Raw genomic sequence first — 12,604 nt, 5'->3', positions numbered from 1 at the left:
GTAAGGGTACCACTTATGCCATCATTTATTATTGTGTACAAGTTCTTTCACCCTGATCCCCAGCAATGGCATGTAGACTGGTTACCATGCTATCCGCCTTTGAATTAAGTTAAAGTGCATTTCGAATAAACCGCTGGATAACTCCTAGTTTTGTTTAGCAGTGTTTGGGAGCAATATCATATTATTGTGACTTCATGGAAAGCAATTTCTGCATTCAATTTTCTTGCTAGTTCAAAATGAGCAGAGTTCACTAGATAACAGTTACTGGAAGAGCTTTTACTATCACATAACATACATCTTTTCTGTGGAAAAGCATTTTCTTCTGACTCCCCTTGCTCTCCAGAGGGCAGAAGTTCTTTGTCCTTATCCGTTCTTCGTTTTCAAAGCTTGTGCTTTTTCATCTGACAAATTCCATTTGCAGCAAGCAGCCAGCTGCAACTTCTCAGGCTTTGCGAAGAAGTGCTGGGAACTCTGAGGCCAGCAAAAATATCCTTGCCATCCTGAGGGATTTGTTACATAGGCATGAAAGACCCAGGAAAGCTGATCCTTTGGCCAAACTCTAGGAGGCTTCACCAGCATCTACATATTTCAAGACCACATGATGCGTTTTGTAGCTGGACATTGACTCGTCAAAAAAATCTTCAGCATGGCATCGATTAGGAAGGTTATAAACAAAAGGAATAAAAGCTTTGTCTGCAATAACACCCCCTCCCCCCCAAAACCCCCACCTAATCTCAATTTCAGAACCCTGGAGTGAGTCCTTTTTAGCATGGATCTGTGCCCATCCTGTCTGGGAGACAATGGGGAGTGATTTTTCAACCCACGATGAGAGCTGGGAATAGGTTAAGCCCAATGATTGATGCAGTAGGTGTCTCCTTATCTGTGGTTTCTTGGCATCGTTTGGTCAAAAACCTATTGGTACTGAAGAGCTGGCTGTGTATTTGTCTTCAGTATGTGCCTGTGAAGTATGGGATTGGGTATAAATGTGTGTGCCTCTTCTATTTCAGTGATTGTGTGCCAGGAATGGTATGGACCCTGGTGGAGAGGATTCCATCATAAGAGATAGGGTATTGGGTGCTTGCACATTTCTGTCGTGATACAACAGAAGCCTACTATCTGCAGTTTCCAGAAACAACCAAAGGTATTTTTGTTCTGACTGGCTTTCTCAGCTGACAAATGGATCTTTGCTACGAGTGTCTCTTTTATATTGTTCTAAGTTTTAAATGTATTTTCTTTGTGTGTGTGTGTGTCATAAACTGTTTTTTCCTGTTTTTATTGTACATTGCCTTGAAACAATTCCTTGGAAGGAAATAATAATATTTTTTTTTTGACACATGCACTATTCATAAAACTATGTACACACAGGGTGTCTGAATTCAAAATGTAAACTACAAAGCAGCCCTCAGACTCATAGCTGGCCATTTGCACATTGCAAAAATACACGCTTTGAAACATTTACCAGACACATTTTTGTTGATTTCCCTAAGAAAGACTTTTACAGGTCTAGATAATCCTATTCCAGTTACTGCAAGAAGATCAAACCTATCCATTCTGAAGGAAATCAGCCCTGAGTGCTCACTGGAAGGACAGATCATGAAGTTGAGGCTCCAATACTTTGGCCACCTCATGAGAAGAGAAGACTCCCTGGAAAAGACCCTGATGTTGGGAAAGATTGAGGGCACTAGGAGAAGGGGACGACAGAGGACGAGATGGTTGGACAGTGTTCTCGAAGCTACGAACATGAGTTTGACCAAACTGCGGGAGGCAGTGGACAGGAGTGCCTGGCGTGCTATGGTCCATGGGGTCACGAAGAGTCGGACACAACTAAATGACTAAACAACAACAACAAACATTTGCACAGAAAAGTTGCAAAGAGAGAGAGGAGTTTGTTATATTTATTTGGCAAATTTATAATTTGTGCTTCATTGCAAAGCCCCCAACTGAGTGCACTTAAAGATACATGATGTAAATAGCAATCTTATATGATTACATTTCATTGAAATAAACATATAGAAGAGACTTGCATTCACAAGAAGAAAGAAAATATGTCTAAAGCACCAGGTCAGCGCTGCCAAGAATAAAATTTATTTACCTGGTTTGATTGATTTTGCAGTTAACAGCCTCGTGAATAGCAGGGCTGCTAGCCTTGGCTTGTTTCAGGGCTCTCCCAGTGGGGCACTTCTGAGCTTGGCTTTATTTAAGTAAACAGAAAGCCACTAATCAGCTGTTAATGGGCTTTAAGTAAACATGCTTCCTGTGTAAACAACACTGTTAGCAGCTGCTGTTTAGGGCTTCTCCCAGATTTGAGCATCTCTAGCAACTTGAGTTTGACCAAACTGCGGGAGGCAGTGCAAGACAGGAGTGCCTGGCGTGCTATGGTCCATGGGGTCACGAAGAGTCGGACACGACTAAACGACTAAACAACAACAGCAACTTGGAAGCACCTGTAAGAAGAGAGATCCAGTGCTATCCTATGTGTGTCTACTGAGAAGTAAGCTCCACTGAGCTCAATTGTACTCATTTACTTGAGAAGTAAATTTACTTGTGCTGCCGTTGCTGATCCTGCTTGTTCCTTTGGAAATATCTGGGGAAGGATCAAAGCCCAGTGGAGCAGCATCTGCTTCCTCTGCAGGAAATCCCAGGTTCAATTCCTGGCAGGTCCAAGTAGGACTGGGAGATGCGAGAAGATACTACAAGCTGGTTGGACAGAAGTTTTCATTTTGTTCTCTTCAAGAAATACAAAAAACAGATACAATACTGTCCAATTTTACTTCTTACTGCTAATCCTGCTTTTAAAAAAACAAAAAACAAAAACTTCTTGTCACCAACATCATTCTCAACCGAATAATCCCTGCAGTTTTCCTTCATGGGATAATTAACTTGGCTGCCTTGGCTGCAGGTGTTCCTCTCAGTGAGCAATTAGGCTTATCTGCATCAAAGTCTCTTGCTGCCCACTCCAGTCATTTTTAGCTAATATCAGCTGTGCAACTCCAGCCTGGGCCCTCCATTACACCGCATAGCATCCTTATTAGCTCAGCTATCAGGAATAAGATGGTTTAATAACTGGTTGAAACGCATTCAACAAAAACCTGATTAGCAATGTAACACGGCCAAGGCCGTGCTCTTGTAGATAGCCAAAAAAAGAAACAAGGACACAAACTGTGGTAATTTAAACATGCAAATACTAAACCAGGGAAGAGCTACAACATCCCAATGCCCATTTCAGCACCATCAACTTCATCAAAATATCCGGTGTAACTCGTATTAGCTAAAAAGAAGCTCTTACGATGCACTCACTGATGAGGGCCCAAGGCATTTTAAACAATTAGTAGTTTCGTTTCACTCATTTTGAAGCAAGTTTTAAACATGTTTCTTTTCAACAAAATTGGTTCCCCCTGGCCTGTTACAAATAAGAATACAGTACTGTATGTGGTTTCGCAAGCATTTCTCGCAAGGACTCAGAAGTCCTCGGAGTGTTTTGCAAGCAACTGCAAGGAATGCTAACAAAAAAGGGTTGGCATTTCTCTACTCGTAACTCTCCTTTGTAAACAAATAAGCAAACAAACAAATTGCACAATGAGGGGTAACCATCAAAAAGAAGTTTTGAAGCTTTACCTGTAGAAAAAAGTGTTTTAATATTTAAATGTAACAAAATAACTGAAGATACATTGTTAACAAATTGGCAATAGTTCAGTTCCATAAAGCTTCCTCACTTTTTACACACAAACCCAAATTGGGTTGCATTTTGAATTCCTGCCCGCCATCACTGAAATGCTCACTCCATCTTGAGTTAGGGTGTGATGTGGTGAACAGCCTTTTCTACTGGCCCCAATCCCACCTTCAGGTGTGCCCTATGGCTTGTCTCCTAATTCACAGCACAGCTCATTGCAGAATTAACCCATCTGAATTTTCGACTTTCCTATATGAAGAGGATTCTGCCTCAAGTTAAGGCAGGGGATTGAAAGATCAAGTATTGTTCTATATTCCTGTTCCTGATCCTGTGGTTACATATTACTTTTCAGTTGATTAACAGTAGGGACAGCTCATCAGGTCTTCCCTCTTCTAACACCTATTTTAATCTGCACTCTTGATCTATCCATTACTCTCCCTTGCCCCACCAACTTTTAAGTTAATATAGAATCATTTCCAAAGTACTGTAATCAGGTTAATCTCTCTCTCTCTCTCTCTCTCTCTCTCTCTCTTTCTTTTCCAGAACCTTAGACTAACAGATCCGCAATAGTTTCTCTGTTAAAAAAGAATAACAATTTCCCAAGGCTTTTATACTTTTAAAGTTTAACTTTTAAAGCTTCTACTCTGCTTGTTGATTATCAGCACCTCTCCTTTCACTCTACGAGTCTACAAAATTCATTGCGCTGCTTTATTTATCCATCACTCCTCTTTTCCAACAAATTTAAACCAACCAAGCTGTTCAACAATTGGAGTGATGTCATCAGAGGATAAATTTACACAAGAAGCAACATGAAGTGTTTTGCTTTTGGCAGCTGCCTAATAACTGTCCTACCAGAAGGTGGCTCCCAGTAGAGGGATCATAATTAAATGTGTGCAATTAATTGCCTGCCTCTTTCCTGTACTTACCAAAGATCTATTGATAGCCCAAGAGGAGTCATTGTGACTAGAATTAGCAGAGTGTTCACAGTAGAAATCAAAGCAGGAAGGAGGAGTGGACAAAAGCTTACTGGAAAAAGGCAGCCACGGCTTCGCAGTGTTTGTTGACTTAAGCCATCATTGTGGCATGCAGAGTCGAGACCAAAGAAAGGCCTAGTGAATCAAGCAGGATGGTTTCAGACCATTGATCTGCCCCTGGATTTAGACAAAGAAGATCTTGGTTTTAGGACCACTGATATCAGTGGCATGAACTCAAGTCTGTGTTGCAGCAAGCAGCTCTTCATCCCTGTCAAGTGAGAGGGGATGGAAGATGCCAGGCTCTTAATATTATTATCAGGCCTGCCGGGGGGGGGGGGGCTTCACACTATCTGCTAATGTTAGCAGCTAATGTCACATACTCCCCTTCTGTCCCTGAAATGATCTGTGAGGTCCGAGCATATTCAGTCCATGATCACTCACTCACTAGCATAGGTTCCTACCAGTGCTTTTTTTCTTTTAAAATGTTTAGGGGTGCTCTCATTCCGTCTGAGACTCAGGAAACACTATGACAGGAAATGAGGCCGCCATCGCGGGTAGTAATGGAACTGATGATTCACCGTGCTAGAGAAGAAACTAAAAATTTTAAAATCTTAAGTTTCTTCTCCCATTAGATTCACAAAATGTTTAGGGGTATGTGCACCCCTGCATACCCCCAGAAAAAAGCACTGGTTCCTACTTCAATCCCTGGGAAATTCCTGACAGACAGAGGCACTCATGACTTTTGATTACATTCAGAGTTACTGTTGTGGGAGAAGCCATTTTGTTCCATGGAGAACAAGGGTTCCAAAAACCTGTGTTCTACAAATGGACATCCCCATTTTGCAATTTTAACAATGCCCCTTGAGAAAAGCAAGATACCTTTCACCCATTTAAATGAATTAATGAAGCAGAATGAGAAAATTGTCTCAGGCACCATGTTATGCCACTACCCACCCCACCTCTTCACTCACCTTGTGATTAGTTTGGTTGCTGAATGGCTGGTCAGCCATCCAGTCTCCCAGCAAGGCAAGGGACTAAGTGTTTTTTTGTTTTTGTTTTAAGTGAATGGTAAAGGAGTGGGAGAAATGGGGAACGGCAGTGGGAAAGAAGAATATGGTGTTGGTACTGCTGCCACCACAAATACAAGGCATGGGGTGAGGGCAGAAGAGGATGGGAGGGTAGAGCAACCACCCTATTCAAAAGGAGCACTATATGGAATATTAGATGATATGCCTGTGGTGGACCATGTTGATTCCAAATTAGCAGCCTCTTCAGTCATCAGAGGAAATGTAGTCAGAAACTAATGATAAACAGCCAATAGAATTATGCACGTGTATCACCTTGTACAAAGAGTGGCCGATGTATGTCAAGGAAACATATTTAGTTTAAATGTTACTCTAAGGCTGCAATCTTGTACACCCTTATCATGATTAAGTCCAACTGACCACAGTAAACATGCATAGAATTCTCCTGTAGGAAAGGCTTTATGAAAAGTATTATTCCAATTGACTTGGAAATGTTTAATAACAAAGGTTCAGAAGCACATTTTGGAGATATAATCTTCAAAGGGGATCCCTGTCACTCTCTCTCTCTCTCTCTCTTTCTCTGTTTGTTTGTTTGTTTGTCTCTGTCTCTGTCTCTGTCTCTGTCTCTGTCTCTGTCTCTGTCACCCCTTCGCTTTTATATGTGTACACACACACACATATACATATGGAATATATATAGCATTTTTGAATATGGTGTTGATTCTTTTTTGTTGGGATTTATATGCTGTTTAAAAACATTGTATTTTGCAACAAGGGTATTTGTTTGATTTCTGCTTCCATTAACTAGAGTCAATTGACCATTTTGAGATAATATGTCCTGGCTGAGCAATTAATTAAATGGATTTGTGCATTGGATGTTGAAATGTTGCCAAGGCAGAGTTTATTGCCAATGTTTTATGGGCTGGGAATAAAAATGTGCCTATTAAGGTGTGTACAAAGGTGTACAACTTCAAAAAGTTGTAAAGCTCTTGTTCGTTTCATTTACAGATGTAATTCCATTATTGGTTCATTGCAGATTTGGCAGGTTTCTTATGATGTCATCCTAATAGCTTAGCTTTCTATCCATTAATGGCACTTTCTAATAGCTTATTATAGTTTCTAGGATACATTATGGAAAAGGCGATATTGATGAATTAGCTATAGTAATCATATTAATAATTTATTATTTGTACCCTGCCAATCTGACTGGGTTGCCCCAGCCACTCTGGGTGGCTTCCAGCATATATAAAAAGAAAGTAAAACATTAAACCTTATAAAGCTTCCCTACACAGGACTGCCTTCAGAGGTTTCCTAAATGTTATATAATTACTCATCTTCTTAACATCTGATGGAAGGGCATTCCACAGGGTAGGCGCCACTACCAAGAAGGCCCTCTGCCTGGTTCCTGTAGATTCACTTCTCAGTGAAGCTGAGTGAGGGAACTGCCAGAAGGCCCTTGGAGCTGGACCTCAGTGTCCAGGCTGAGCGATGGGGGTAGAGACACTTCTTCAGGTGTACAGGGCCAAGGCAGTTTAGGGCTTTAAGTCAGCACCAACACTTTGAATTGTGCTTGGAAATGTACTGGGAGCCAATGTAGGTCTTGCAGGACCAGTGTTATGTGGTTTTTAGGCACTTTTGGTCTGTTTCAATTGGAAATATGCTGTTCTTGTGGTCTGCCCTTTGGCTTAGAGAAAACTTCATCTATGGTACCAGGCAGGCCAATATAGTGTGCAAGCTTTTGAGTTCTCCAGAACTCCTCATCAGACTTTAGTTCTGGAAACTTCAAAAGTTTGCATGTTATTTTGTGACATTGGTTGGTCCAAAAAAGGTATTGAGCTAATATGGATTTTGGATCTTTTCTTCTGGGTCATTACTGCTCATGTGCCACTTCTATGATAATCCTTGGGAAGCCTGAGATATTTTTGGTGAACTGGATCCAGTCTCTTCTTTCCTTTGGCTTAATGAGTAGGCCCACTCTGAAGTCTCTAGGTATCAAGCTGTCAGCTCTGAGACCTTTGCTGGAGGCTGATGAAATAAGCAGTTGACATGGGACTGTTCAAGAGACTTCTCAGCAAGTGCCCAGCCCTGGGACAAGGTTTCATTGCCAATCCCATCTCCATGACTATAGCAAATGGATAGGAGCTAGTGTGGAGATTGTGGAACTAGAACTGGAGGAGACTCAGGTGCAAGTTCTCAATTAGTTGAGAACTTCATGGAGTGACCTTGGGGAAATCATTATCTCACAGGATTGTTGTGAAAATAAAATAGCGTGCGGAACCACATGCACTACCTTGAGCTTATTGGGGGGGGAAATTGGATATCAATGTAAAAATAATAATTTATGCATAGTAAGCACTTATGCACAGAATAGTGTAGCTTTTAACAGGCAGAATTTAGTTTTCCTTGATGCAAAATTTGAATTTTTGGTCTGCAAATCACTGTGCAGTGCTGAATGTTTGGGACTGGTATGTGTAAACATTGCAGTAATTGTCATTTTAAGGTTGCAATTCTATACCTACTTTCTTGGGAGCAACCCCCATTGAACTCAGTATGTAGAGTCTTGCATTTTTCACTGTCTCTAACGTACTGGTGCTTGAGTTCCCAAATTGTGCTCCATGAACCTCATTCAGTCACTCCACAGGGTGCCTGTAAAAATCCAATTAAAATAATACTGCATCTAGCATGTGGCATTATAATTGTTACAACAGACAGAAAAATAATTAAGTAGTCCACTAAGACCCACTGCAATTTTCAAAGTGCAATTTTCCAGGTGGTCCGTGCAGAAATGTTTTTGGAAGCACTGTGTTGGTTTCTAAATTTCACTTTAAGAGCAACCTTCTTTTTGGAGTCACAAGTGCTCAACCACTGATCTAAGAACATTTATTTCAGCTCAAAGCCTGTTATCACCAAGCTTGCAGTATTCTCCTTAAGGGAACAGCATGACTGAAGTTATTGCCCAACTAAGAGCAACTTTAAATCAAAATAAAAACCCACTTGCAGCCAACAGCCCTTAAACTGCTGGACGTAATAATAAAGGCTCTGTGCGCAGGTGGCCTGAAAGCAACTCAAGACGGTCACAAAACAAAAATGGAAGGGTTGAAGTGTTTTCAATTGCTACTTTGTGATTTAAATTAATTTTAATCTCTCTCAGTGATGTTTACATGTAATCTGCCAGAGGAAATTAAATATAAAGCAGAGTTTTGGAGAGAGTGGTTTATTCCCATGCTCTAAAAATGTTTTCCATTGATCTTGGAGTTCATGATATGGAGAGGGTTATGGTAGTGATGGTGAATAGCTCTTGACATTGCAGAATATTTATTTATTTTTTTATAAACCTGTCATCACTGGTTTTGGCAGTGTCACTTCATCCTTAACCAGCAACAAAGCTTCTCAGTGTCAACTAAATATAACCTGGCATTCTTCATCATCTCTCAGTCAGCTTAAATGCTGGAACTCCTTTTTGCTTACAAAAATATCTCTAAACGACCACGCAGATGCTTTCATATCCAGCCTTAGTGATCACACTTGAGTTCAGAATGTTTTGTGACCGTCTTGAATATGCTCTCAACATTTGCGGAAGGAAATGCTTCTTCAATAGCTTATGAATGTTTTAAATACAAAATAACAGCGAACTAAACAAATAAGCCATACAGTCTACCAGCAAAAAGTGCTTATTGAGACACTGATTAAGTGGTTCAACACATATCTGTGTTATATTAAACATGCCTATTCGAACCAATGCTATAACAGTTGCCAGTCAAGGCTAATCAGCAAGGGTGCTATTGCCCCAGAGATAGAAAGAAGACAAAGTTCCAATCAGAGAGGAGTAGCTGATGATGGACTGTGCCAAAATGGCGAAATTGGCTGGGAAAATCAGAGACCAGGAAAAGAAGAAATTCAAGAAGGAATGGGGGGAGGGATTATAATGTATTTAAGAGAACATTGTAAGCAACTAAAAACTTTGGCAGGATTAGAGTAATGCTTGTAAGGTACAAAATACAGTGGGAAAATGGTTAATAATATTTCTAACAAATTGGAGAAAATAGGATAAGCTGAAGGAGAAAGGGATTGACTACGGAAACCAGGGAAGGGCGGTGGGAAGTCAAGGGACTCTGAGAATCCTAAATGTGAAGGTACATGATATGCTTAGATTGAAATTTGTTATGTAAAATCTAATAAAAAGTATTTATTTTAAAAAAGTTTTATAATGTGCATTTGCACCATCCTCTGCCTTCCCATAGTCTCTTATAGGATGTGGTCCTGTACAGGCAACCCTCATTTTGCACAAGGGTTCTCTTCTGGATCCTCACATGCATAAGCCCGCTCTGCCCCTGCCATGCTCTTTTTCATGACATATTCATGACGTTTCAGGGCTACTTCCAGGTTCAGCGCCATGCACTAAGCCCACAAACACCCAAACCAAGATAGATTATGTCAGAAGTTGCCCTGTTTCCCTTGTGAGCTAACAGCAGTCAGTGCTAAAAGTCTGCCCTGCAGGCCCTATTGACCTGCAGCCACCAGCAGAGCTGTGCTTAGCAGGAATTCTTGCTGACTACTGGAAAAGCCCAGGTGTTTGAGAGTTAGCGATTTTGTCAGCACAAGTTTAATAAGGCAGCTGGAATAGATAGATCACTTTCTGGGTGGTCCAAAGGCTCTTGCTTCAATGTAAGTGTCACTGAGTTGGGATTTACATCACTGTAAGAGCCATAGGTACGCAGGTGGTGCTGTGGGTTAAACCACTGAGTCTAGGGCTTGCCGATCAGAAGGTCGGCGGTTCGAATCCCCGCCACGGGGTGAGCGCCCATTGCTCGGTCCCAGCTCCTGCCAACCTAGCAGTTCGAAAGCACATCAAAGTGCAAGTAGATAAATAGGTACCACTACAGTGGGATGGTAAACGGTGTTTCCGTGTGCTGCTCTGGTTCGCCAGAAGCGGCTTTGTCATGCTGGCCACATGACCTGGAAGCTGTACGCCGGCTCCCTCGGCCAATAATGCGAGATGAGCGCTGCAACCCCAGAGTCGGTCACGACTGGACCTAATGGTCAGGGGTCCCTTTACCTTTAAGAGCCATTGGTTTGTCCTATTAATCACATTATACTACCGTAGGTAAGAACTACTGGCTGCTGTGGAGAGATTACCACTAATACTGGGTGTAAGCAAGGAGCAAAGCACATTTAGTGTTCATTTGGCATTTTCTTTTTTAGTTTGGGGTGCCCGATGGGGAATTTTTACAGTTGAGAAATCTGCTTGAGCCCCCTCCATCCCACCTGCTCGATCCTGTCTCAATTGAACCTAGTGTGGGAGGTTAATGTGCATTTCCAAAGCATGGAGAAGCCAGTCTCTTAAAATTATAGGTCTTTGCTTTCTGTGGTTTGTAGCCCGGTAGTCTTAAGACCCAGGCGTTCTGCACTTAATACATTTTCAGCCTTACATGTTCTCACCCAATTCCTACCTCTTGCAGTTTATTATAGTCTAAAATGAATACATTTGCATGTGGAGCAGCAAGTCTAAATAATATGTGGGTCAGAGACAAAGAGATAAAGCCTCAAATGCAGCAAATATTTGGAAGCCTTAAACAGAGTATTAAAGTTGGGGAGCCTCTGAAACAGACAGCCACAGTTAAAGCTCTCCCTCGCCCTACCCCCGAGCAGTAGAACTCCTTTTAAACACCCCGAAAAACATACAGGATGAATCCACAATTTTGACTGTAATTTAGCAGAACCATTAGCTTGGAGAAAACTACCAGCTGCTACCTGGCACAAATTTGGCTGCACTTAACACTAACATTCAGGTGCCAGGCTCCTAGTAATTTTAATCCCATCCAAATGACCCTGAGTGACATTGTGAAATTAAAAAACACAAATGCAAATCCCGGGGGGGGGGGTGGTGTTTGGAAAAACCCAACCTAACCAATATTGTAAGGCAAAGGAGGGGAATGCAAAACCTGAATCCTGAGATGAATGCATTTGAATGAATGCCCAAATTTGACTTGATAGCTACCGCAGGATTTACAATTCCTCAGCCTGGCATCTGTGAAGTGTGTCGTAGCTGCATCAATTTGTTTATTAATGAGGCTTTGGGGGTGCCTACAGCGTGCTTCAACTGCAAGCAGCACACCACATACCCTAGAGAGTTCTGTTGCCTTTGATAAGGCTGCTATATTTGATAAAAATTTAGACCCTTATAAGGAATCGTCTATAGATATTTATTCGCAGCTGTATAGCTGAGTCCCCAGTCACAACCTCCTTGAATTATAAATCCAAAGCAGATGTGAATGTGGTCTCCAAAAATCCCCAAGGTTTAAAATCTTGCTTATGCTGAAACCTACCCAGAGGCTCTCAGAGCTTAGGTACAGCTTCTTAATAGAAATGCAGGCAAGGTTTAGATGTAAAGAGAGGATTGGAGTTGGAACAAATCCCCAAATATTATTTCAGATGCTATATTTCTTAAGCTAAATGCCCTGCTCCCACACTCCCTTCCTTCTTTTCTTTGTCTTGGGCTAGGTTCTCTCATTACCATTACTATTACCATCCAGTGTGCTCCGTGCTAATTTTTGAAGCCATATTCATACAACATTAGCCAAAATCCATATCGATCGAAAAAACTGGGTGCAAAACAAGCAGGAATATGAACGTATCCTAACAGCCATTGGGCAAGCACAGATGAGAGCTTAGTGAATAGGAGCTCCAGGGGGCTGCTGGGACGGGAAAACCCAAAAGGTTGTGTGTGTCAGGTGAGGACAGGTGATGTGAACATCTCCATGCAAACATGGCTTGAAATGCAGTAGGGGCAATGATCTTGCTGTGTTTCCAGCCACTGACTGCTGTGAAATATACTCAGAGTCAGTCCCAGGGTTTAACCAACAAGCCTGGCGTGATGAAGCAGACTGGGAGACAGCTGGAACAAAAGTGATGGTGCAGAAAGTGTGAGGAAGCAC

Source organism: Zootoca vivipara, chromosome 2, assembly GCF_963506605.1.
Source record: "Zootoca vivipara chromosome 2, rZooViv1.1, whole genome shotgun sequence".
Classification (NCBI taxonomy): domain Eukaryota; kingdom Metazoa; phylum Chordata; class Lepidosauria; order Squamata; family Lacertidae; genus Zootoca; species Zootoca vivipara.
Note: the sequence above shows the minus strand (reverse complement) of the source record.